The sequence below is a fragment of the Pogona vitticeps genome, chromosome 1, assembly GCF_051106095.1.
Source record: "Pogona vitticeps strain Pit_001003342236 chromosome 1, PviZW2.1, whole genome shotgun sequence".
In the NCBI taxonomy this organism is placed as follows: domain Eukaryota; kingdom Metazoa; phylum Chordata; class Lepidosauria; order Squamata; family Agamidae; genus Pogona; species Pogona vitticeps.
The window spans coordinates 305,763,533-305,787,585 of record NC_135783.1 but is presented as its reverse complement, the minus strand read 5'-3'; the positions used below and the strand labels follow the sequence as shown (position 1 = coordinate 305,787,585).

The window sequence follows — 24,053 nt, the reverse complement described above, 5'->3', positions numbered from 1 at the left end:
TTCAGAAGGGGACATTTAGCCCTATATTTCCAGATATCAGCATACAGTTAGGCAAGGCATATTCAAAGTATTTCTGCATTACCAAAGCACAGAGCAGTTGAGTTTGTTCCAGCCCTGACTGCTTTCAGTACATGTTCTCTTAGGGATTTTTGAGACCAGGTTCCAGACACAAGCCTTCAAAGGGAAATCAACTCCAGATCTGGGGCAATCTGAACTTTTGACCCTATCAGTCAAGACCCAATTGGCTGACTCTCAGAAGGAGAACTTTTTAACTCCTTTGTGGGCAAACAGGCATTTGTGCTGACAAAGGGATGCCATGTCTAGTTGTAAAAATATTTTAAAAGAAATTCTAAAATGAATAGAGAACAAATCTTTGGAACCTCACTTGTTTAACCTATGAAATTGGTCAGGTTCAACTATTCCACCCATCCTGTCACTATACATTTGTTTTTTAATTAAAGGAGGGGGGGGCTCCAAAGATGTTATGTGCCATCTTCTGATGACTATTATCAATTAATGACCACCAGAATGTCATATCAGTAACAGTTCTGCTTAGATCTTGCAAACCAACAACATCTCGTGTAAGGTTCTTTATTTTCACTATCCACGCCTTCCTAACAATATTGTCTTTTCCAGTAAGGTCTGCTCAGATCTTATACACTAACAATTGCAGTTTCCTTCACTGAGATGATCCGTCTCATATTAAGTCTTCCTTACTTCCTACTGCCCCCTCACCACTTTTCCAATATTGTCTTTTCTGGATAGTACTGTATTTTCACTATACATGCATGGTACAATACACCTGAGTTGACTCATTTTTTCTCTAGGGACAGTTCAGGAATCCAGTTCTAGACTGGATTGAGCACCCATTTTTCTGCCTTCCTGGCTGTCTTTGGTATCTGTATAGCTCTCCTCCCACACCACATTTCAAATGAGTAGATTTTTGTCCCTGTCTTTCTTCACTGACTTTCATATAACATGGATGATTTTGATCTTGGTTTCCAGTGACAATCTCTGCTAACTCATAGTTCTCTCTTTTTCCATTATTTTAAAAGATGAGGTGATATCTTTTGTAAAACATTCAAACCACATGTTTGAAGAACTTTCAGTCCAATATAGCTTTTTTTCTTCAGGCTGCCTATCCCAAGAAAAGAGTTTGGAAATTGGAACATAGCTTTCTAGTCTAATGACAACATTAGTTTACCTGACAGGTTAAAGGGGTGTGTATATTTCTACACTGTATGTGTTGTACTCACATCTTTGCTTTATTTTTTTGAGAACAAAAACAGCCCTTCAAAATATTTTGGCACAGAGGGAGTGCAGCCACATCCTAGCTGTTCTTGCTTCTGTCCTCTCACAGCAACCATAGCATAAATCATGTGCTCATCTCCTAGGATCCTCTAGTGTTAGGAAATTCTACATGAGGGGCGTTGATATTAGAATCTCTGCAGAGTTCATGTATACTTAAACCTCCATTTTAAAAAGTCAGTTTATGAATGTGGGATATGGTGATACAAAAGGCCAGCAAAGGGCTCCATATTGCCGCATAATATCATGCCTGCAGTTTTAGAAGGAAAAAGAATGCTAAAGGGCAGCCTGAATATTAATGACAATCATGTCAACAATCAAAATAGTATACAGCAGTGGTTCCCAACCTTGGGTAACCCAGGTGTTCTTCGACTGCAACTCCCAAAAAACCCAGTCAGTAAAGCTGGTGGTGAAGGTTTTTGAGAACTGCAGTCCAAAGACAACTAGGTTACCCAAGGTTCAGAACCACTGGTATGCAGGATACCTTCTTATGCTCCCCATCATTCACAAAGAAACACCAAGCAGGGCAAAAACAGCTGACTCCCTTTTTCATCACTTAACCACTTCTCAAACAAAGCAATTGTCAGCTGTTTTTCAACAAGTTATCTAGGTATCAATACAGTATGCCTAAAAGAAATGACAGGGATTCCATGTAGGTATCTTGTAGACCATCTTGACTTCTGACATGAGCGGCATCAACATTGAGGCTGCTCTTTGCTAGGTAAAGTTTGGCATCCTTTATCCTGCTAGCAATGTCAGCATGATATTGTGCAGCATTTCGAATTATGGATACAGAAGCACAACATCCCACATTCATAAAGTGGAGATTTTTTTAAAACAAAAATGGATCTATTAACTGTGCACTATTCTGGATCAACAGCTGTTTCCAAACCACATATGATACATGACAATAATCAACATATCTAATGACAAAAACATGTCCAATCCAATGTATATTTTTTCCCAGGATGAAAATCCTCCAAACAAATCATGCTTCTTTTCCAAACTGCTTCTTCCATCCCCTGTGTGTGTATATGATTCTCTGGTGAAAAAGAAATGATTAACTCTCTTCATTCATTGTTCTTCCATTTGAAACCAGTTCTCCCAAAGTTTCATTCCTTAAAAAAAAAGATAATGGGTATCTTGTGCACAGCATTTAGTTAGCACCAACCATGAGGGATGAAGAATGGGTGTGCCTTTAGATATTGTAGGACTCTACTTCCCATCAGCCCTAGCCAGCACAGGAAATGGGAAGGCACATTGGGAGCAGCAGTCCAACAACATCTGAAGGCTCAGAGATTGCTCCTCCTTGCCCCAATGCTTTCAAACAACAAACAAAAAAAGCCCTGTGTGCTTTATCACATAACTGTCTCTGTGGATGCTTCTCTCTTAACTATGGCCACAGAAGTATGCATGCCAACCTCATCTTTTATGTACCATTTAATATGAGGCAGATACAGTACATTCTAAACCAGGACTGAGCAACTCCTGGTCCTCCATATATGGTGAACGGCAACATTCATGAGTGGGCGCAGCCGAGGGGGAAAGATGATGGGCCTGTGGCTCAACACCATCTAGATGGCCACAAGTTGCAAATCCTGCCCTTCATCAACATTGTAACTTTTATACCTCATTGCAGACAGAAGGATCAGGATGCAAGCGTTCCTGAATGTGACAATGTTGCTTTTTCTAGACTTTTTCCATCTATACAGTTCCCCCTCTTACGTTGCTTGCCTTCTAGCAAGCGCTTTAAGGTGAACTAGGTTGGACAAGAAAAAAGAAATACCCTCCTTCTCCCCACCCCAGTTTCATCTGCACCTCAAAGGTTGGTTTCAGTTTCTTGCTGGTTATGGGACCATATTTATTTTGCTGTGTTATAAAGTAGACAGATGCAAATGCTGTCATTCAAAGTAGGGCCGGGCAGCTGTCTACCTTCCAGGGTGACCACCCTAGCACTCTTGAGTGTCAGCCCAGGGTTGGAAGACTGTAAACATTCATCATGTGCTTTCTGCTCTGCAACCAACCAAGAAGAGCAGAGCGTGGAAGGGTTCTGCAACCCTTTAGAGCTCCTGGGAGGGCCAACTGCAGTTACTGCTATCCTAAGCATTTGTAACTCTCTCGCACTCACACACAGAGAGAGTAGCCGAGATTGCAATGATGACGAAGGGGACTCTGCATAATTTTACTTAGCGAACAAGAAAGCTGCATCATGCACCAGCAAATGCCCCTTAATAAAAACTGCAACGGGGGTGGGGGGAGGATAGAGAGCGAGAAAGACAGGCGATCACAGATGTGAAAAGCAGAAGGAGCCGGCAAGTATGCCTTCCATCTCCTGCTATAATTAAAGTGGGTGATAGGAAAAAATTGATAACTAAGGGAGGGGGGGGGAGTGATAGAGAAGTTTGCTTCCCTTATTTTGGCAACGCGCGACGCTGCGGGGAACTTGACAAAGTTACCAGCGACTGGTTATGGATTTACCTTGTGAGCCGCACAGCCCGCCCTGGTCTCAGCTATTGCCGCGGCTGCAGGTGCGCAGAGAGGGCGAGGATGCCCAGTCCTGGGTCCGGAGCTGCCACCGCGGCCGCCTCCGGCTAATCCTCATTCCGGACCCCCCCCCCCCCCTCGCAGCCAGCCCTGCACCGGCTGCCGCCTCGCAGTCCAAACCCCCCAGCCCCTTAAAAACTCTCTCTCTCGCCTTGTAAGGTTCATTCACAGCAGAAAAAAAAGGCTGTGCGTGTGTGCGCGCGGCAGCTTCCCCGCGAGGAAACTGACAGGACCCCGGACCAATCCGCGGCCCGAGCAGTCGCCCGGCTTGTTGAGAAAACCAATAGCGCTCCAGTAGAGGACGCCAGCCAAGCCAATGAAGGAAGCGGTCGGGAGGGGGCTGACAGACCCTCGGAGAGAGACAAGCGCACATAGACACCCATAGGCAGTTCAGTATGAGGGCATGTGAATATGCCAGTGCTTAAACCCAGGCTGTGCTTACGACTCGGCAGCAGCTCAACGCCTTCCTTGCGTTCCCACCCACCCTCGTTCGATTCTGTGGGATCTCTTTAGGTCAAGCAAAAATATTAATTCATAAAATAAATATCGAAAGCTTTTGAGTTCCTAATGGAGTTTGTAAAGGAGGAGGGGGGGTATCTCCATTCAAACACTGGCCTTGAATTATATCTATTTTTATTTTGTTGAACAGTCCACAGAGTTGCTCCTCTCGCCTCAGAAGAGGGACAATTTAAAATGCATGACTTCCACAGGCTTTTAATTTATTAAATGTATGGCCCACCCAGAGCTTGTTAGACGCTTTCAAAAAAGTAAATGGGTCATTCGTTGCCCATGGCTGTGTGTGTGTGTGCAAGTACAATTTGGAGGGTGTATGATGATGACATGCAAGCTCCACTATATTCGATGGGAGTTAGTATAGCCATGTGCTGTCAAGTCAATTCTGACTTATGGCGACTACAGCTCAAAGCTTGTGCTTTAAAGGTATGATCAAAGTACTTCAAGGAAATTTGTGACATTAATAAAAGTTCTTAGGACTGTTCAGCTGCTTTTATTATTTATAAAAAACGGAAGCATTTAAAAGAAATCGATAGTGCTGCCTCTATTAGGCTGTTACAGAAGAAATAATGAAAAGTCTTGTAGTACCTTGAAATACTAACCCCTAAGCATTTGTGGGCCGCAGCCCATGTGTATCCCTGTTGTTGTTGTTTTCCCCAGTACTGTACAGTCCTTATCCGCTCACAACAGTTCTGTGCAGCACACCCTCATTATTACTTTTTTTACGCCAGGCAGCTGAGGAAGACCAGTAGCAGCCTACCCAAAGCCTCCCAGTCAAGAACAGAAGTTTAACTCAAGATCACAAGGCAGAAAATTATCAAAGGAGTCAAACATATTTGGTAGGCATACCATGTGACATGGCTGTTGGCAGTTTCAAAGAGTTAGTGATACATCACCAGGGGATGCTGTTGAACAGCACATACAGGACAATCATCATCATTATTATTATATGGCTACCTGTGCATTGAGAGGATACAAATTCGTAAAATAAACTGCATGGATCATGACCAGAGTCCTTCAGATGCAGATATGATAAAGCATTCTGTAAGCTTAGACATATTTTACTACAATATTACTGCTGACCACTTCAAAGTTTCCATGAGTAACATGTAGGCTATTCTTCTTGAAATAAGCAGACCACGTGCAATTGTTCCCATAAAGAGGAGAAATGACCACATGTAAAATAACCACCATGAAATTATTATGTCAGTCAGCAATGTAGGGCACATGGAGAGCAAAACCTAATCTCTGAGAGGTTTCCCCCTCATCTGCACTCAGCTACATAATCAGCTTTTCATCTCAACATAGGATAAATGCAACCTGCCTGCTGCTTCATTTGCTGTCTACAGGGAACTACGGTAGATTTGTATGAATCAAGCAGCGACAAGAGTCTGAATGAAATGAAAGTACATTACCTAAAGTTTCTGAGAAATATCCCAGAAGTCTTTTTTTTGTTGTTGTTTTGCTTTCCAAGTCCCACTGTATGGAAAAATGTGATGGTCATTGATTTCATTTCAAGTAGAGAGATAGCTATTGCAGCTCAGTCTTTTGTGTATATATTTACTCAGACACAAAACCCAGAGAGTTTGATGACGGCTTGTATAACCCCTATGGACTATTTGGTTCAGCCCAATGGGTGGGGAAATCCTAGGAAGGGCTGTGATTCAGGAACTGAGTTAGAAAGTGGGAGAGCTGGAAAGGCAGAAATTGCTGTTCTCATGGAAGATGATAAGACTCTTGCCACTTTGATTTAGGTAGTAGAATTTCAATATGTTTGTGCAGCAAGGACATTAGAAAGGTGAATCCACTTAGTGATCTTATGTATTTGCATCTGAATCTATATTTTATTTTAGGGTTTTAGAGACTATATTTGGAGCTGTTTTCTTTGTATTGTGGATGCCCTTACCTTAGTCAACAAATATATCTGGGACTTTGCTCTCATATGGCTTCAAAGAAGCATTTGGTTTCTTCTTTGTTTCTTCAAACACTCCTGTTCTGGTGCTGGTGAAAAGAACTCAAGATGTACAAATGTTAGCATCCAGTGTTGTTATATTACTATTGTCATGATGATGGGATATGTAGTCAGAGAAATGTAAGATGGAGTCAGACACGTTCTGTGTGAAGATGATTTGAGAGACATTGGAATGTGTTTTTCTAAGTGCTTTGAGAATGTTTTTCTGAAGATCATTACAGCATAGTTCGAGACAAAACTGAAGGTCGAATCAAGGGGCCCCGTGGAAGACTCAACATTCTGAGCTAAGTGGAGAAGACATAAAACACCTGGACTTTCATGGGAATCAAGGGAGGAGGAAGGTGTTACAGCCTCTCGAGGCTAATTGGTTAACAGCCAGAATTGTCAAGAAGAAGGGAGGAGTTAGAGAATGTAGAAAATGGACAATGGGTTATGTGAGAGAAAGAGAGATCCAGTCTTGTTCTTGGATTTGATTCCATGATGATGGGTGAGAAAGGAACTTGATTGATAGAGGATGTAAGTAAAAAGAAAGAAGGAGGTGGGGCTAGCCCACTGTAGCACACCTCAGCCCAGCTTAGTAGTGTTTATTATTTTAATGGGAAATAGTTATTTTATTTAGCAGTAATGATCTTTGAATATGTTCTTTATGCTAAAGCTTGAGCAATATAAACTGATTCTATGAAACTTTATTTTTCTAATAAAAATTAACTATAAATATCCTTACAAAGGACTGGTTTCTTGAACAGCAGGGTCTGGCTAAATCCAGGAGGTGGAGAGAGCCACAAACTAGCTATTTTTAAGAGTCCTACCTAACTGAGCTGTTGTGAGTTCTAAGGAATCACAAAACCCATGTGTCTGCTTGCAAAGTACTGAGTAAAAGTAAAGTGTTCATACTTGTTCAAAGGGCTTACGCTACGCACTACTGAGGTCTTAGGACTTGCCCCAGCGCAAAGGTGGTAGGTAAGTGGCCTGTCGAACTCTCTGAGTGAGTGCTAGACACTCTTTAGGGAGCCCTGAGGCACCACAGTTGCTTTGTTGTAATCATCTTCATCTTAGAACTGTAAAGCTGGAAGGCAACCTATGGATCAGCAAATCCAGTCCCTGTCAAAGAGGCACAGGATCGAAGGGTTGAACTCCCAGCTTCTGGCTCCACAGCCAGATACCTAAACCACTGAGCTATCCATACTATAAGAGAGAGAAAGAATAAGCATGTTTGTGAAGTAAGTAAGGAAGTAAGTAAGTAAGTAAGTAAGTAAGTAAGGAAGGAAGGAAGGAAGGAAGGAAGGAAGGAAGGAAGGAAGGAAGGAAGGAAGGAAGGAAGGAAGGAAGGAAGGAAGGATGGATGGATGGATGGATGGATGGATGGATGGATGGATGGATGGATGGAAACACTTGCTTTCAAGAAAAGTGTGAAAATGACTGTGTACCAAGTGAAGTACATTTAACTGCTGTAATCGTAATTGTATAGCAGCTGGCAAGTGAATGGTATGCACAGTTAATGAAGAATAACAGTAGTATGAATGAAGATGACTTGTACAAAAACTATTTGATTTAGTGTACTCAAAATAAATTAGTACAACAGTTAAATTGACTAGAAGTGAATGGGATTGATTCACTATGGTAAGTTCCATAGAGCTACAGTTATTGTTTGGTGAAATAAATGTACTATTTTCAAACAAGTCTCTCTCTCTTGTATAAATAGTATATTTCCTCTGAAAGGGGTAACAAAGTGCAAGCCTGATAAAAATCTAATTTAATTAGGCTTCTTATGTTTTGCCAAAAAACCCACCCATATCCATTTGAAACAGTATTGCAAGAATGACAGAGAAGACAAGAAGATAATTATTTATTAGAAATATGACCATAGCAAAATATTCTGAAATGTGTTTTGTGTGAAAGAGAATGGAACAGAGAGAGAGGGAGAGGGAGAGAGAGAGAACGATAAATTTAGTGATCAGAATGATTTAAGGGAATTAGTTGTACAGTCTTCTAACTTTGGAAAAATATTTCTACTTGCATAGCTAAAATGTTTTGCTCAGTTATTGCAGCATAATCTTACTAAAACTGGTAGGACTTACGCTTATTTTAAATTACAGCAAGGATTTGAACAATCTACAACCAGCTGCCTTTTAAACTGCAAATATTTGTATGCACTGACCACATGGAGATAAAACCGATGAAGATGTTCTGCACATAGGCTTTGCCACTTTCATGAAACAGTAAGTTTGGGAATTTGGTGAGAACATAATTGCTGCCTCTTGAATGAATGCCTCTAGTTGTCTGAAGCCTCTTTATTAATTAGTTCTCATATGGCCACAGTGATACATGCCTTCGTTACATCACAGCTGAATTACTATAACGTGCTTTATGTGATGTTGCCCATTGAAAGTGTTCGGAAACTTCAGTGGGTCCAAAACATGGCTGTCAATTCGATCATATAATCAACAGGTTACTTACCTGTAACTGTATTTCTTTGAGTGGACCTCTGTGATTCACACTGTGGGTAATCTGCTCATGCATGGAGCCTCGTCAGAATATTCTAGAGCTTCTGCAGTAGCAAAGGAAAATACATTAGCATAGATCCCTCCCCCTTGATATATGTACCTTGGTGCCAAGGCTCTCCCTTCAGTGAGGTCAATTGCCGCATAAAGAAAAGGACGTGGCAGTGGAGAGGCTGGATCAGGATGTATGAATCACAAAGGTCCACTTGAAGAACTACAATTACAGGTAGGTAACCTGTCGTACTTCTTTGTGGCCTCTGTGACTCACACTATGGGTGACTAAAAAGCTACCATACCCAGAACAGGGTATCATGCCATGGTACATGATAACACAGCACGCCCTAAAGCAGCATCAGGTTACTGCTGAATGTCCAATCTGTAATGATTGATAAATGTGGACGGCTGTGACCATGTGGCAGAGGCGCAGATGTCTGCTACAGCGACACCCCAAAGAAATTCTGTAGATGTCACCAACGCCCTAGAATGAGGACGGATATGCTGTGGCATTGGAACTCGAGCAAGCTGATAAGCAAGCTGGATGGTAGATGCAGCCAGTTAGAGATTCTCTGCAAGGTAAATTGAAGACCCTTGGCAGGAAGTTGGTAGCTGACAAAAAGTCTAGCTGAGTGTCTGAAGGATTGAGTGCGGGCTATGTAAAAAGCCAGAGCCTGTCTTACATCCAGAGCATGGAGGATCCTTTTTTGACGAGCAGAAGGAGGAAGAACTAAAGGTTGGGATAGGTGGAACTGGGAGACAACCTTGGGTAGAAAAGAAATATTTACCAAAAGTTTAACCTTATCTGGATAAAACTGGAGATAAGAGTAGTCAGACCTTAAGGCCACAAGTTCACTAGGACATCAAACTGACGTGATGGCGACTAGAAATATCGTTTTCAAGGTAAGTAACCTGAGGTCCGTTGATGCCAGGGGCTCAAACAGGGCCCCTATAAGTTGTCAAAGGACCAATGTCAGTGACCACTAAGGTGGTGGAAGGTGGACATCTGTGGTAGAGGTGCGATAGCCCCTTGCATTCCGAGTTGGAAGCATAAGAGTTGGGTGTCTGAAAAACTTAGTTGCCTGAGAGGTTGGTGGTTGATAAGCCACAATTGTAAAAATGTAGTCCTTGAGGGACGAGAGAGAAAGACCCTTAATTTTTAACTGCAATTAAAAAAAAACATAAGACAGTGTTAAGAGAGGAGTTGGTTGAGGAAAAAGATGACAGTGCAGTAAAAACTTGAATCTTTTCCCCATTTATATGTATAGGCCTTCCTGGTTGAAGGTTTCTTTGCATGATGAATGATATTCATCAGTGAGGCTGTATCCTCCACACTGCGAGATGAATAGCAGGGAGATCTGGGTGGAGAATTTGATTTTTGTTCTGTATGAGCAGGTGAGGTAGACGGGGCAGGTAATAAATGTCGGATGACATCTGGTTGAGAATTGGGAACCATGGCTGTCGCAGCCACCATGGAGCTATTAGGATAGTATTGGGCCTGTCCTGCTGAAACTGGACTACAACTTTGTGGAGTAGTGGGAACAGTGGAAACAGCTAAATGAGTGACTTGGGCCAATGGACGATGAATACGTCTCCGTGGGAGTACTTGCCTACTCCTGTGTGGGAGCAGTAACACTTGTATTTCCAGTTTACCTGGGAGGCAAAGAGGTATATGGTGGGTGTGCCCCATCATTTGAACCATTTTGCCCACAAGATGCTTTTTGAAAGCTTTGCAAGTTTTTATTAGTGTTAAGAGTTCTAGCTTGTTGATATGGAGGAGTTTCTCTCTTTTTGACGACCGGGCATGGATTTGCAGGGATGTGCAATGGGTACCCCATCCAGTAAAGCTGGCATCTGTAGTAACCTATGAAAATGTATGTGGACATACATTTTCGTAAACATTATTTGCATTCACACTGTTCAACCTGTATAAATTGTTTCTAATATAACAAGTTAGCTTTTCATTATTTTCTCCTGTAATAACACATTTGCTCTTGAAAAATGTGCTTGTAAAGCCTTCTTTTGCTAATGAGCTAACTGATAGTAAATTATGCTTTAGCTTAGGTACATATATTACATCAATTGGCTGTGTTAAACATGGTAGTTTTACTTTACCTTTACCCATGATTTTGGCACTTACACCATCAGACAAAATTAAATTTGATTAAATACTGCTTGAAAATTGAATATCAGCTTCTTATCTTTACACATATTTGCAGTTGCCCCTGCGTCAACAATCCATTCTTCATTGTGGTGTTTGAAGTTATAAATAGTCTCTGTCAGATGTGATTCATCATCATGTCGTGGCTGTTTTCTTTCTCTCTTTTTAGATTTACAATTTCTTATCAGATGTTTTCTGAACCGCAGGCAAAGCATCGCCTTCCAGGTTGAATACTTGCAGCTGTGACCTCCTCCTCCTCCTCCTCCTCAAGTTCACTCGGCTTGTTTCTTTGATTAGAGGGTTTAGAGTCACGGAGTTGCAAGTTATCTTTCCTCTTCTGTTCCTCCTCCAAAAGCCTACTGGTAACATTCAATACTGTCAGTTCAGCTTGGGGTAGAACCTCTAAATTTGTTACGAATTTGTCATATGTCTTGCCTAATGAAGAGAGAATTATGAAAGCTTCTTGTAGCTCTGTAAATACTATATTCTTCTCTCTTAAAATCCATGAGCATTGTTTTCATTTGCTCTAAATGTTGTAACATGCTCTCACCAGTTTGTAATCTGGTACGGAATAATTTTCTTGCAATTTTTATTTGACTTCCAACACTGACTCTTACAAAGAGTCCCCTTAGATCCTCCCATGCCTGCTTTGCAGAAGTTAGGCCTCTAAGATGGATTAGGAGACGGTCTTCTAGAGTCAGCCCAATTATTGCAAGTGCTTTACAATTCTGTACCTTGTTTTCATCATTTAACACAGCTGGTGGATTTTCAACTATGTCCCATAATGACTCTTTTTGGAGAATTAGCTGGACTTTCTGCTGCCAAGTGGAGTAGCTTTCCCCATTTAGCTTTTCTATACTCAGTCCTGACATCATTATTTCACTGACCATTTTTACAGACTGTAGACAAAGCTGTTTTACTCACTTCTGCTGCTTGTACTCGTCTTGGCTCACTTCTTCTGGATTCTTTCAGGTCAGCAATTACCTTGGCTGTTTCCTGGGCGTATACCTGGGCCCATAACCATTGACAGAGTTGCAGTATTACCAGGAGGCACTAGGTGGCACTAACCAGTAGAATTCCCCAGAGAGATGAAGACATCAAGCAATAAGATAGGGTTGATAGCAGAAATGTTGTATTAACTCAATTTGTTTGTAGAATGTATACATACACACACACAGCTTTGTCCTTGTTTCCTGTCCAGTGGTCGTACACAGCAGTTCCAACAGATTTCAGGCATAAATCAGGTCAAAGTCCTTGTAAATCAATTCAATAGTAATATACCATATAATTCAGTCCAGCAGTCAGAGTCCTCCTCCAGTATTCTCCATGACGACACAGTACCTTCCATGACCACGACACCACAGAGTATGTGTGCTGGGTCTGCTTGCTTTATCCCAGGGTTAGCCAATCCTGGGATTGCTCTCTCAGCTGATACGAGTCTTTGTATTGGCCCAGCTGCATAAATTCTTGCTTTACTTATTTTCTTAGCAATGATCCTTACAATTACTTATAGTCTTTGACTGCTTTTATACAAAACTGGATTTAATAATTCTCCAGGTTTATCTCAAACCTGTCAAGTAGGGCCTGTGAGGATGAATTGAGACATGAAAAATAGGTGTCTCTTAGGTCTATGACTGCAAACCAGTCTTTTCTGTGTGTAAGGGGAGGACAGACTTGAGGGTAACCATGCAGACCTTGGTGGTAGTGATGTATTGATTTAGCTCCTTGAGGTTGAGGATGGACCAAAGGCCTCCATCTTTTTTGGGGATGGTGAAATAGTGAAAGAAAAACTGTGCGTTGTAGTGGCTATGGCATCTTTGAGTAGTAACGACTATATTCCTTTTTGTAGAGTTTGCGACAGAGGTGTGACGGTGGAGGAAGGTGGTGGAATTTAATGCTGTATCCGTTTCTTATGATGGAGAGCACTCAGGCATCTGTAGTGATGTCTTTCCATGTAGGTAAGTGCTTCCAAGGGGGAGGAGGAGAGGTGGGAAGTGGTATTGGGATCTCGTCTTGTTGGATGTCAAACATGATGCTTAGGCCTAAGGTCATTGCGCGTAGTTGTGGTTTGTTGGCAAGGTTTGGCTTGGTAAGGTTGTTGTTTGTAGTAAGGCACATAAGATGTTTGTCTTTGAGGTTTTTGTTGAAATTTTTGATAGAAGGTGTAAGGGCTGTGCCACTGATTGTGCCAAGGGCATTGCTGGTATGTGGGGTAGACTCCTGAATGCCTGGCAGCTGTCCTTTTTAAAAAAACGTTCTCAAGAATGTCATCAGTCTCTGCATTGAAGAGACCAACTCTATCAAATGCGAGATCCTTAATGCGTGCACGTGCATCCTCGGCTAGACCCACGGTTCTAGGTCAAGAGAAACATCGAAGCACTACAGAGATAGCCATTGATTTAGGTGTGGCACCAACTGTGTGTCTAGCAGATAGCATCTGTTGTTTCACCATCAAAAGACCCTCTTGTTGAAAAGTTTGTGCTAAGACCCTTTTATCTTCGGGGAAAGCATCAATAAAGGTAGACATGTTGTACAGAGAAAACATTGGTAGGCACCCATAGCTCTCTGATAGTTGGCAACTGTCATGGTGAAGGTGGAAGAAGAGTATAGCCATTTGCCCATGGAGTCAATGTGCCTGCTGTCTTTATTAGGTGGTATTAGAATTTGTGAGGCCTCCAGGAGGCAGTGGAAGACAGGAGGGTCTGAAGTGCTCTAGTCCATGGGGTCACAAAGAGTTGGACATGACTTAACGACTAAACAAAAACAATTAGTATTTGTCTGTGTCAAGAGTGAGATTGTGAAGCTTTGATGAATATGGAATTGGGAGCTGGTTGTTTCTGTAAAAGACTGCCCAGATCATGTACTCGATAAAGATTGTCTATGTGTTTTGACACCGAATGAGATGATTGATTGATTGATTGATTGATTGATTGATTGATTGATTGATTGATTGATTGATTGATTGATATCCTGCCTTTCTGGTCATTGCGACCACTCTAGGCGGCTAGCTGATGCTGGTTTGGTCAAAGAATGTCTAGCTGTGCTCAGGAGAGAAGGGAGCATGGAGATATGGACTGGTGAGATGGTATCTTTAGAGATGGGATAATAAAGATGATCTGGTTCTCCAGTAGTCGGTCTATGGATTTGTAGGTCGAGGTATTTGGCCATATGAATAATTAGTTGATCATAGGTTTGAAAATCCTCTACTGGTGATGGAGGGTCTGTGTCTGCCAGGTCAGAATCTGGCAATGTTAAAAGTCCTGATGGTGTTTGAGGCCTGGAACCATGATCAGATGGATTGGCATCATGTGTCGAGTCAATCAACTATCGATCGATATCGACGTTGAGCGGCTGGTCCTCAAAATATTGGTGTCGACGCCAAGCTGTTGATTTTGAAAGGGCATTGGTGGACAGAGGTCGATAGCGAGGGTCTTCAACTGCTGCTGACATGGAAGATGCATCCATGGACAGTGGTCAATATCAAGGATCATTAATATCAAAAGGGTAGGTATCGAGGTGTGTTGAAATGGAGGTTGCTGTCAGTGTCGAGAGAGCTGTCGAGGTGGTAAAGGCATTGAGTGACCACACTGTATTATGGTGGAATACAGAGATGCCGGTGACGCTGAGCGGGATGAGCGCTCACAGTCCTCCTAATGGAGAGGAAAATAGTATGCTGTTCCCATTGAGGAGACTGTAGTGGTGAGGAGTCAGGGAAATGGTTTTGAACGGCTTCACTTTCGAAGACTTAGCCTTCTTTGGAGGTGATGGTTCCGGTGCTAAGGAAGCGTCCATGGACAGTTTTCTCTTAGAGGCTGTTTTTGATGTCGAGGGTTTCAACGTCAAATGTTTGGCTTTGTGCACTCGCATGACCGTCGATATCGAGGGCAGAGTAGGTTATCGATGATTGGAACGAAATGGAATTGCTGACGGGTGCTGATTTGTTGCTTCGGAAACAGCTTCATCCATGGCTTTAGGGATTGCTCCCAGAGCAGAAGATTGAGTCTAGAGAGGCAACTGCGGAAAACTCCATGTTTAAAGTTTTTGCAGTGAGGGGACGAAGAAGTTTGATGGCCCCACTGAGGCAGAAAAGGTACAGTATTTAGGAAGGCCGTCTGCGAATAGGATCTCATTATTGCAGGCTACACAGCTTTTAAATGGGCCTGAAAAGGCCATGAACCAAGAACCGATTTTGAAAAGAAAACAACGGATAGGGGGAGTAGGGACACTTCAGCCCTAAGGCCAGAGCATATCTTATTTTGAAAACAATAAAGATAATAATAATAAATAAAGTTCAATAACTTTTCTACTTTCATTTTCAGATTTCTCACAGAAGCAACAATCGAGGCTTTCAACGCGACAGTTGAAAGAAACTGAAGGGAGAGCCTTGGCGCCAAGGTACATATACGAGGGGGGAGGGGTCTATGCTAATGTATTTTCCTTTGCTTCTGCAGAAGCTCTAGAATATTCCAATTAGGCTCCATGCATGCTCAGATTACTCATAGTGTGTTTTATAGAGGCCACGAAGAAGAACGTGCTGTTACAGCAGCTCCACTGGCTGTTAATCCATTTCAAGGCACAATTCAATGTGCTGATTCTAATCCATACACAGTTTAGGTCCAAGCTATCTCAAGGGCCACATCTCTTTTATGGGTCTACCCAGATGTTGAGATCATCAGCAAGGCCTTTCTCTCAGTATCACCATCCTCACAGGTATATCTGGTCGGGACACAGGAGAGGGTCTTTTCTGTTGTTACTCCCAGACTTTGGAACTCCCCTCCCACAGGGTGCCAGGCTGGCCCCTTCTTTCCTGTCCTTTTTGAAGCAGATGAAGACCTATCTCTTCTGTCAAGCTTTCCCTTAATGACTGGCTGCCTGAGTGAGGTTTTTAGACGGATGGTTGTTTTATAGCTTTGAATGTGTTCTGGTGTTGCTTTGGTTTACTGTCTTTTATGGGATATTTGTTTGATTTTTTTAGTCATTGTATACTTACTGTTTTAAATACAGTATACTTACTGGACAAAAATTGTCAAGGGGAACCTTTACCTTTTATACTTACTGTTTTAGCTTTAAATATTGTCTTATGTGTACCAACACACACAGAGTACACACACACACAAACGTACGTACGTACGTATGTACGTACGTACGTACGTACGTATGTATGTATGTTTTACACTAACAGCATTCTTCTGACTTTTCTCTTCCTCACTCCATTGCGTCCGCATTTGCCTTGCCATCAGCGTTTGTTGTTCCGTCAAATTCTCAATAAGTTTAGCTTGTCTTTCCATGACCTCTCGCAATTTATGCAACTCCTCCTTTCCAGCCTGAGGCTCTACCCCGGCCCCACGTTGGGCGCTAGTGTAATGGGGTTCTTCGGAGCCCAGGGGAGCCATCGTAGTGAAGGCGGGAAAGAGACACAGAGGCCCTTCATCGGTTTCAATATCAACTAGTTTATTAGTCACACAACGTAATTCCACAGGATCAAACGGGTCCTGTAAATAACTGTCATTCAACAAATGATAATGTTTAGGTCGAGGACCCCACATTCCCGTCGCCTGACCTAAAAGGGTGCCGGCCCAAACTTCTCTTGATCCGTCATGGGACGGAGGGGGGCACTCCTCACTGCACACACCGTGCCGCAACATGGATGCCTTGCCCAGTCTCCCTCAGGAGGTTTCTTCTGGAACTCAGGACCGGGCCGAATCACCCTCCGTCCCCCACCTGGGAGGTTCCGGGGATATACCGACACTGTCCATTCCAGAGGCTCTATCCACTTCCCCCACACCCCCGTCGCAATAGGGTCCGGAAGCAAACCTCCTCCGGTCGCTAGATTAGGGAAACCTTCTGCAAGCTGTGGCGAGGCTCCGATCCCAAGCATAGGCTCTGTCTGGACCCTCGGTCTCTTGTCCTCTCTGGGTTGACATCCGTCCAAAGGTTGAAAACGCGCGCGCTATCTGTCCCTTTTATCTCTTCCCACAAGATGAGATCCAGCTCCTCCCCCTCCTCATCTACCAGGCACACCTCCTCTGGTCTTGTCACGATTGGCTCCACCTGCTCTATTTCCACCAATATTCCCTCTCTACACCCACTTTCCACTGTCGCTTCTCTTGTCGCTGAGGACGGCGCACTCTCAGCTCTTCCTTCACAGTATGTATGTATGTATGTATGTATGTATGTATGTATGTATGTATGTAGGTAGGTAGGTAGGTAGGTAGGTAGGTAGGTAGGTAGGTAGGTAGGTAGGTAGGTAGGTAGGTAGGTACGTACGTACGTACGTACGTACGTACACATACATACATACATACATACATACATACATACATACATACATTTGTGTTTGTGTTTGTGTGTGTGTGTGTGTGTGTGTGTATGTGTGTGTGTGTGTGTGTGTGTGTGTGTGTGTGTGAGGAACCAAGGCAGAAAAGCTAGATGCTATTTCATCCTCCAGCTTCAAAAACTTACAATCAATTGAAATAAAGTGGCATAATGTTGTAATAAAATTCACCTGTTAATTGCTAGGGATTTAGTTGTTTATTTATTTATTTATTTATTTATTTATTTATTTATTTATTTATTTATATACCGGTATATACTTATATACCGCCCCATAGCGCTACAAGCACTCTCCGGGCGGTTTACATTTTTTTTTTAATTATACAGGCTACACATTGCTCCCCCCCCCAGCAAGCTGGGTACTCATTTTACTGACCTCGGAAGGATGGAAGGCTCAGTCAACCTTGAGCCGGCTACCTGGGATTTGAACCCCAGGTCATGAGCACAGTTTTAGCTGCAGTACAGCGTTTTAACCACTGCGCCACAAGGCTCTTATTGAGAAAGCAGAGTAGAAATAGCAGGCATATAAGAAAGAAATTACAAGCCCTAGCTTGTATTAAACACTGAGTTCTTTTATTTCAAAATATTTTTCACATTAACACTATGAAGTAGAGAGTTACTGTCTTAAGGCCTGCAATTTAGTTCAACCTCTGAGCCACTCCCTCACCATTTTTTGTTCAGCACATAGTCCAGCTGTAGATTTACAGTATGGCCTCTGGCAAGGTAAGATCTCCTAGCTTCTTTTCCCAAGAGACCCACCTTATGTAGTTGTTGTCACAGCAGTATACAGGGGATACTGCTGGGGACTCTGAAACAGGTAGAAAGGCAGCTGCAGCACAAACAGTGGAGAGAAGCTGGACTCATTCTAATCAAACGTACAGTACGATACATCCCCTTCACAGGCCTCTCAAAAAGCAATCTTTGAATGTTATATATTTCTACATTAGCAGAATTATTCTTGAGGGGCTCAAGGTCTGGATTTCGATGGACTAGAAGCATTTGGAACATTTTCTTGGGGCAATTGATGCCATATGATTATATGTTTGCTATCTCCTTCCCCTCTCCTGCCCTGTTGATGAGGCTGTGGAGTGCCTCATGCTGGGGCCCCTTTCCCCATTATCCCTCTTCCACCATGATTCTGATCCAGTTGATCATTCCTCCTCTCCTCTTCCTTCTGCAGCAGTCACACACAACTTTTTCAAAAACAATCCTTCCTCTCATTTGCCAATATCGTGAAGCAGCTTAAGAGAAGAGTTTATTAAGGTAGTGAAATGTAGCCTGCTGTCTATTTGCCTGCTGTTAAAATACACACTTGCTTTCTTATTATACAATTGCTTTCCATTGGTCTTTTAAGTGAATATTCGCTGTCCTAATACACACTCAAAAATCTCTCTATGGAACTGAGGAAGTTATTAATTTGCCAATATTGTGAAGTGGCTCTCTTAAGCCACTTTATGATATTAGGAAATTGACAGCAGGCTGCCGTGGAGTAAACAGGGTTGCTTGAGGTCTGTATGCGAGTATTGGATGTGAGTATTACTCCAAATGGTATAGCAGACCTCCTAGTGACCTGTTTAGCCCACTCTAGGCCACTCCTAATGGCAAGGGTACACAGGCCATAGTCACAGGGAAAAGGCATCCTGGCAACAGTTTGGCACAGCCTCGGCAGTAGGGAAGAGGAGGAGGAGGAAGAGGAGGAAGGAACAGAAGTCCTGTTCAAAATAAGAAAATCACATGCTGCCATTGCCTTAGGTGGGGAGAAAGAAGATTGTGTTATCATGTGGTCAATGTAATGATTAATTCAATAAACAAGCCATAGTCTTTAGTCTGCACAACCTGTGCAGGGCTGTCAAAAAGACAACTTTTGGGAGATCTTTAATTCTTAGGGTATTCATAAGCTGGGAGTGACTTGACAGCATATGGCAACAACAACAACATAGAGATACAGCATATCATGATGGATTTCAACATCTCCATCAAGATTTTTGAGACATAACCTCTGAAGTCCATTTATTTTCTTGTGAACACATTATCAAATAATTGTCTTTCACTTTTTGCATCTTGGCAATCTGAAGTAATTTTGTAGTTCGTACCATAACTCATTGATATGAACAGAAATCAGCTTTAGGATGATGGTCAAACTGATAGAACAAGAACTGCTAATTGTTACAAATTTACAGAGCTATTTATTCGATGTCAAAAGCCTCACTCTTATTGGAAAGACATCATGATACCTGAATCTAACAAAGAGAAAGAAAATAATAAATTTAAGAAACAAGCACCACTTAATTAGTTTAAAATAAATTACCCTTTCCCAGCAGTAATTCATTCTGCATGCATTGTGTTTGGAATTTATGACTTACTTAGTCCGTAAATGTATTTTAATGAAATCAAAATATTATGTATAAAATGAATCCAATTTATTTTGCATGTGTAGCCATATTCTGCAAGGTGGGGGAAAACACAAGATACAGGGGTACTTCAGAGGATTATTTAGCACTTTATTTATTTATTTATTTATTTATTTATTTATTTATTTATTTATTTATTTATTTATTTATTTATTTATTTATTTATTTATTTGATTTACATTCTGCCTTTCTCCCAACACTGAGTCTCAAGTTGGTTACCTGGTTGTACTTACGTAATATAGTCAGTTGTACTGAGTTTCTTCTTAAATTAGTAACACCAACCAGCATCCTACTGTAAATTTACATGGGTATAGATGTTCAACAGTACTCCTCTATCTGCAGGATCAGTACCCACAGTTCTGGCCATCTGGGATAGTTAATTGGGGTTGGTTAAAGAGATCATGTGACCCCTCTGTTACAGCAGCTCCACTGGCTGCCGATCTGTTTCCTGGCACAATTCAAAGTGCTGGTCTTAACCTATAAAAACTTAAACAGTTTGGGTCCAAGCTATCTCAAGGACTGTGTCTCCCTTTATGAATCTGCTCAGGGGTTAAGATCATCAGGAAAGGCCTTTCTCTTGGTCCTATCACCTTCACAGGTGGGGACACAAGGAGGACCTTTGTAATGTCCATTTTAATTGAACTTTTGACAAATTATAATAGATAAGCTTTAATATTGTCTTTTAATTATGTAAACTGCCTTGGGTCCTTCTTAAAGAGAAAGATGGGGTAAAAATGCTTCAAATAAGTAAACAAATATAGACCTTCTTAGCCGTAATATCTTCAAAGGAGACCTTTCTCTTGGTCACATGACCTTCACAGGTATGTTTGATGAGGAACATGAAAGAGGGCCTTTTCTGTGGCTCCTCCCAGGTTGTAGAATGCTCTCCTTTGGGAGTTTAGGTTAGCCCTCTCCCTGCTATCCTTCCACCAACAATTGAAGACCCAGCTCTTCAGGCAGCCTTTTAATAACCATGGTTGAGTTCCTGGATGCTGGTCTTTTGCTGTTCTGAAGCTCCTTTGAATATTTTTAATATTTAATGTATTTATTCTTATTATTCAAAAATGCCAGGCACAGTCAAAATTATAAAAACATTGACTGGTATTATACAGCAGATACAAGTCTTAACCAAAAACCTAAGTATCTGTTAAATATCGACACATTATGTATGCTGTTCCTAATGTTGCAGTTTTTTGTAGCTCTGATGGTGTGATTTCTGTGATCTGCAACCGCTTTCTGTGATCTGTGTGAACTTTCTTGATATTGTTCCTAAAGCTGCAATGACTACGGGGACCACTGAAGTGTGTTTTTTACAGAGGCGAGACGTTTCAATTGCCAGGTCTCTGTACTTTGTTAGTTTTTCCAAGTCTTTATTTTCAACTCTGGCATCCCCTGGAAGTACAAGATCAAATCCAGATATTTCTTAATTCTATTACTATTCTGTCTGGTGTGTTATGTTCAAGGTGTCCATCTGATAGGATCCGGAAATCCCACAAGATCTTGACTTCCTCATTTTCTGATACCACCTCTACCTGATGTTCCCATGGGTTTTAGTTGGCTGGCAAGTTATATTTTTTGCATAATAACTTTGCCACTGTATCATGTCCAACTTTGTAATCTGTGTGTGCAATCTTTGGACATTCACAGATGAGGTGTGACACAGTTTCATCTTTTTCTTGGCATTTGCTGTAGTAATTTTTCTCTGCTTATGCTGATATAATCATTTAGGCTTTTTTTTCCTCCTCTACTACTTTTTTCCTCCTCTACTACTTTACTGCTTTATTTACAGTAATCCACGGCTTCCGATTTTTCATGGTAAATATAATCTGTCGACACCACTTTTTGGATGTAGTGTGTGATGCATGTTCATTAATTTCCATGTTTTTCGATCCAGTTCTTCTAGTTAATTTTGAGTCCAGTCTATTATTCCAGCTGGGTATCTAATTACTGGAACAGCCCATGTGTTTATGGCTTTGACTGTATTTCCCCCATTTAATTTTGATTTTAAGATTATCCACTGTCTTTTGATATATTCAGTCAGTTCTTTAACTTTTGTGTGCATGATGTTATCTGCTTCTATAATTCCAAGGTATTTATAATTTTCATCACTTGAAAGTGATTTAATAATATTGCTATTTTAAACTCTATTCCATCTATTTTTTGGATCTTGCCATGGTGTATAGACAGAGCTGCACATTTGTCCATTGCAAATTTCATTTGGATATCTTCACTAAATATTTGCACTATGTTTAGCAGTGATTCTATGTGGAACATTTTGCATATAGTTTTAGGTCACCTATGTATAAGAGATATTTATTACAGTATTATTATTATTATTACTATTACTATTATTATTATTACTGCTGCTGCTACTACTGCTACCACTCCTGCTACTACTACTATTACCACCACAACTACTATTACTATTATTACTATTGTTGTTTTATTGTAGTTTAATTGCTTCTTAATACGTATTTTTTTTCTGTTTCAGCATTACTTGTTTGAACCTTATGAACTATCTTAGGTTCACCATTGGGAGAAAAGCAGTCTGCAAATTATACAAAATTAATAAAAATAAATAAATCTTGGATTTGCTAAGATATGTCAAAGATGGTCCCTTATAGAGAAAAGAGATAATGAATGAAATGTGTGTTACACAAGAAGTGCACTCAGTACTTAAAGAACTAAATGAGATGTACAATCATATGAAAAAGAAAGTACACTCTCTGAATTTTATGGTTTTCATCTGGTCCTTAGCAGGTCCGAAAGTTAGGTAAATACAAACTCAGAGGAACAACAAATGACATATTACACTGTGCCATGATTTATTTTATAGAAATAAAGCCAAAATGGCTTCTCCCACAGTGCACTAGTTCTAAGAGAAAACAGAAACAGCATAGGGCTGTCACTGTTGATATGGCTCTAATTATTGTCAAGCTCAATACTACACTCTCTTAAGGCAGTGAAAGGGAAGTTCTTATGGAGGTGAAACCTTCCCTCCTTTCTGGAAAAAAAATGGGATAACTATTTTGTTATATTAAGCATGAGTCTTACGAAAGAGTGTGATCATATATGGGACTTAGATTCAATTATCATTTTTTGAAGCTCTTCTTTCTCTATATCCAGAGATTTACCTGGGAGGGCATTACTAGCTAGACAAATCCCGTTAATGTCAATGGTTTTAAGTTAAATAAAATTTACTCCTATGCATTTTTTGCTTGGTTTAACATGAAATTGCCAAGCTTGGGGGGAAAAACACATGCATGCAATCACTTACAAAGATGGGAAGAGTTATTTTCTGGACTACAGTTACCATATCCAGGAACTCTCTTGACGAGGTTTTCTGGGAGTTGTAGTCCAGAAGGAAAACTTTTCCCATCACTAATGCCTCATGTTGAAAGAAGAAGCCGCCTAGAGTGGTCTTAACCGATAGGCGGGATATAAATAAAATAAAAATAAATAAATAAATAAATAAATAAACTGAGATTGCATAAAAGTTTGGGTTTATTAACACTGATTTCTTATGCATGTCTTCTTATGCATATCCAGCAGGATAACAGAGAAATTATCAACATATATATGGAGGGTCTGTTAATATGTTTGGTGTTATGTATCATTTATAGCAACCTTTTGAATCTGTGTCCTCTGAAAGAGGCTGCCCTTAACAAACCTGCTCAGGTTTTGCAAATCCTTTATTGAATCAATCCATCTCTTGTTCAGTCTTCCTGTTTGCCTACTGCCTTCCACTTTTCCTAGCATTATTGTCTTTTCAAATTAGTCTTGTCTTGATATGCCCATTACATTAGTGTCAGATTAATCATTTTAACTTCTAGAGAGAATTCAGCCTTTATCTCTTCTGGCACCCACTTGTTTGTCACTCCATCATGGTATCTCTAAGCTTTCCTCCAATGCCTTATTTTTATTTTTGTCAGCATTCTTCTTTGTCCACCTTTTATATCTGCCCTTAGTAACCAGGAATACCATAGCATGGGTGGTCGGTCTTGGTCTCCCATGATGCATCCAATCTTTTAGGGATCTTTTCTGTCACTCCCACAACTTTCAAACTAACACACAACTATACTTTGCAATAGGAACAAACTGCTTCTTGTCCATCCTTCCTTCTGCAAGTGGCAACAAATCTCTAGGAGCTCACAGAGACTGCTGAGATCAATTCTACCTGTCTACTTTTCCCAGCCCCTGTTATTTAAAGACATATCACCTCTGAACATGAAAATTCCATTTAGCTCATATATTCTCCTTGAACTTATCTATCCTTTTACTAAGCCAGCTAGTAGCCTTCTTCACATGTCGTAGCC

The 24,053-nt window shown here is 41.1% G+C and overlaps 1 protein-coding gene and 1 long non-coding RNA gene across 5 annotated transcripts in view; one reads left to right on the top strand and one right to left on the bottom strand.

Annotated features, from left to right (window-relative positions):
- The window catches only part of FMN1 (formin 1), a 240,870-nt gene extending 236,947 nt beyond the window's left edge, over positions 1 to 3,923 (bottom strand). Inside the window, exon 1 of the mRNA XM_020806176.3 lies at positions 3,787 to 3,923. The gene's annotated coding sequence lies outside the window, so the exon portion shown is untranslated. The remainder of the gene's footprint in view (positions 1 to 3,786) is intronic.
- Positions 3,924 to 4,172: 249 nt separating this feature from the next.
- LOC110085748 (uncharacterized) lies at positions 4,173 to 22,320 on the top strand. Of its 4 annotated transcripts, XR_013544291.1 has the most exons (8): positions 4,173 to 4,365; positions 5,097 to 5,204; positions 8,434 to 8,556; positions 12,843 to 12,951; positions 15,313 to 15,388; positions 18,008 to 18,049; positions 18,507 to 18,589; positions 22,229 to 22,320. It is a non-coding gene; the product is annotated as an uncharacterized LOC110085748 (long non-coding RNA). The 4 variants fall into 4 exon arrangements; XR_013544292.1 differs by lacking the exons at positions 18,008 to 18,049; positions 18,507 to 18,589; XR_013544293.1 differs by lacking the exons at positions 12,843 to 12,951; positions 18,008 to 18,049; positions 18,507 to 18,589.
- The last annotated feature ends 1,733 nt before the right edge of the window (positions 22,321 to 24,053 follow it).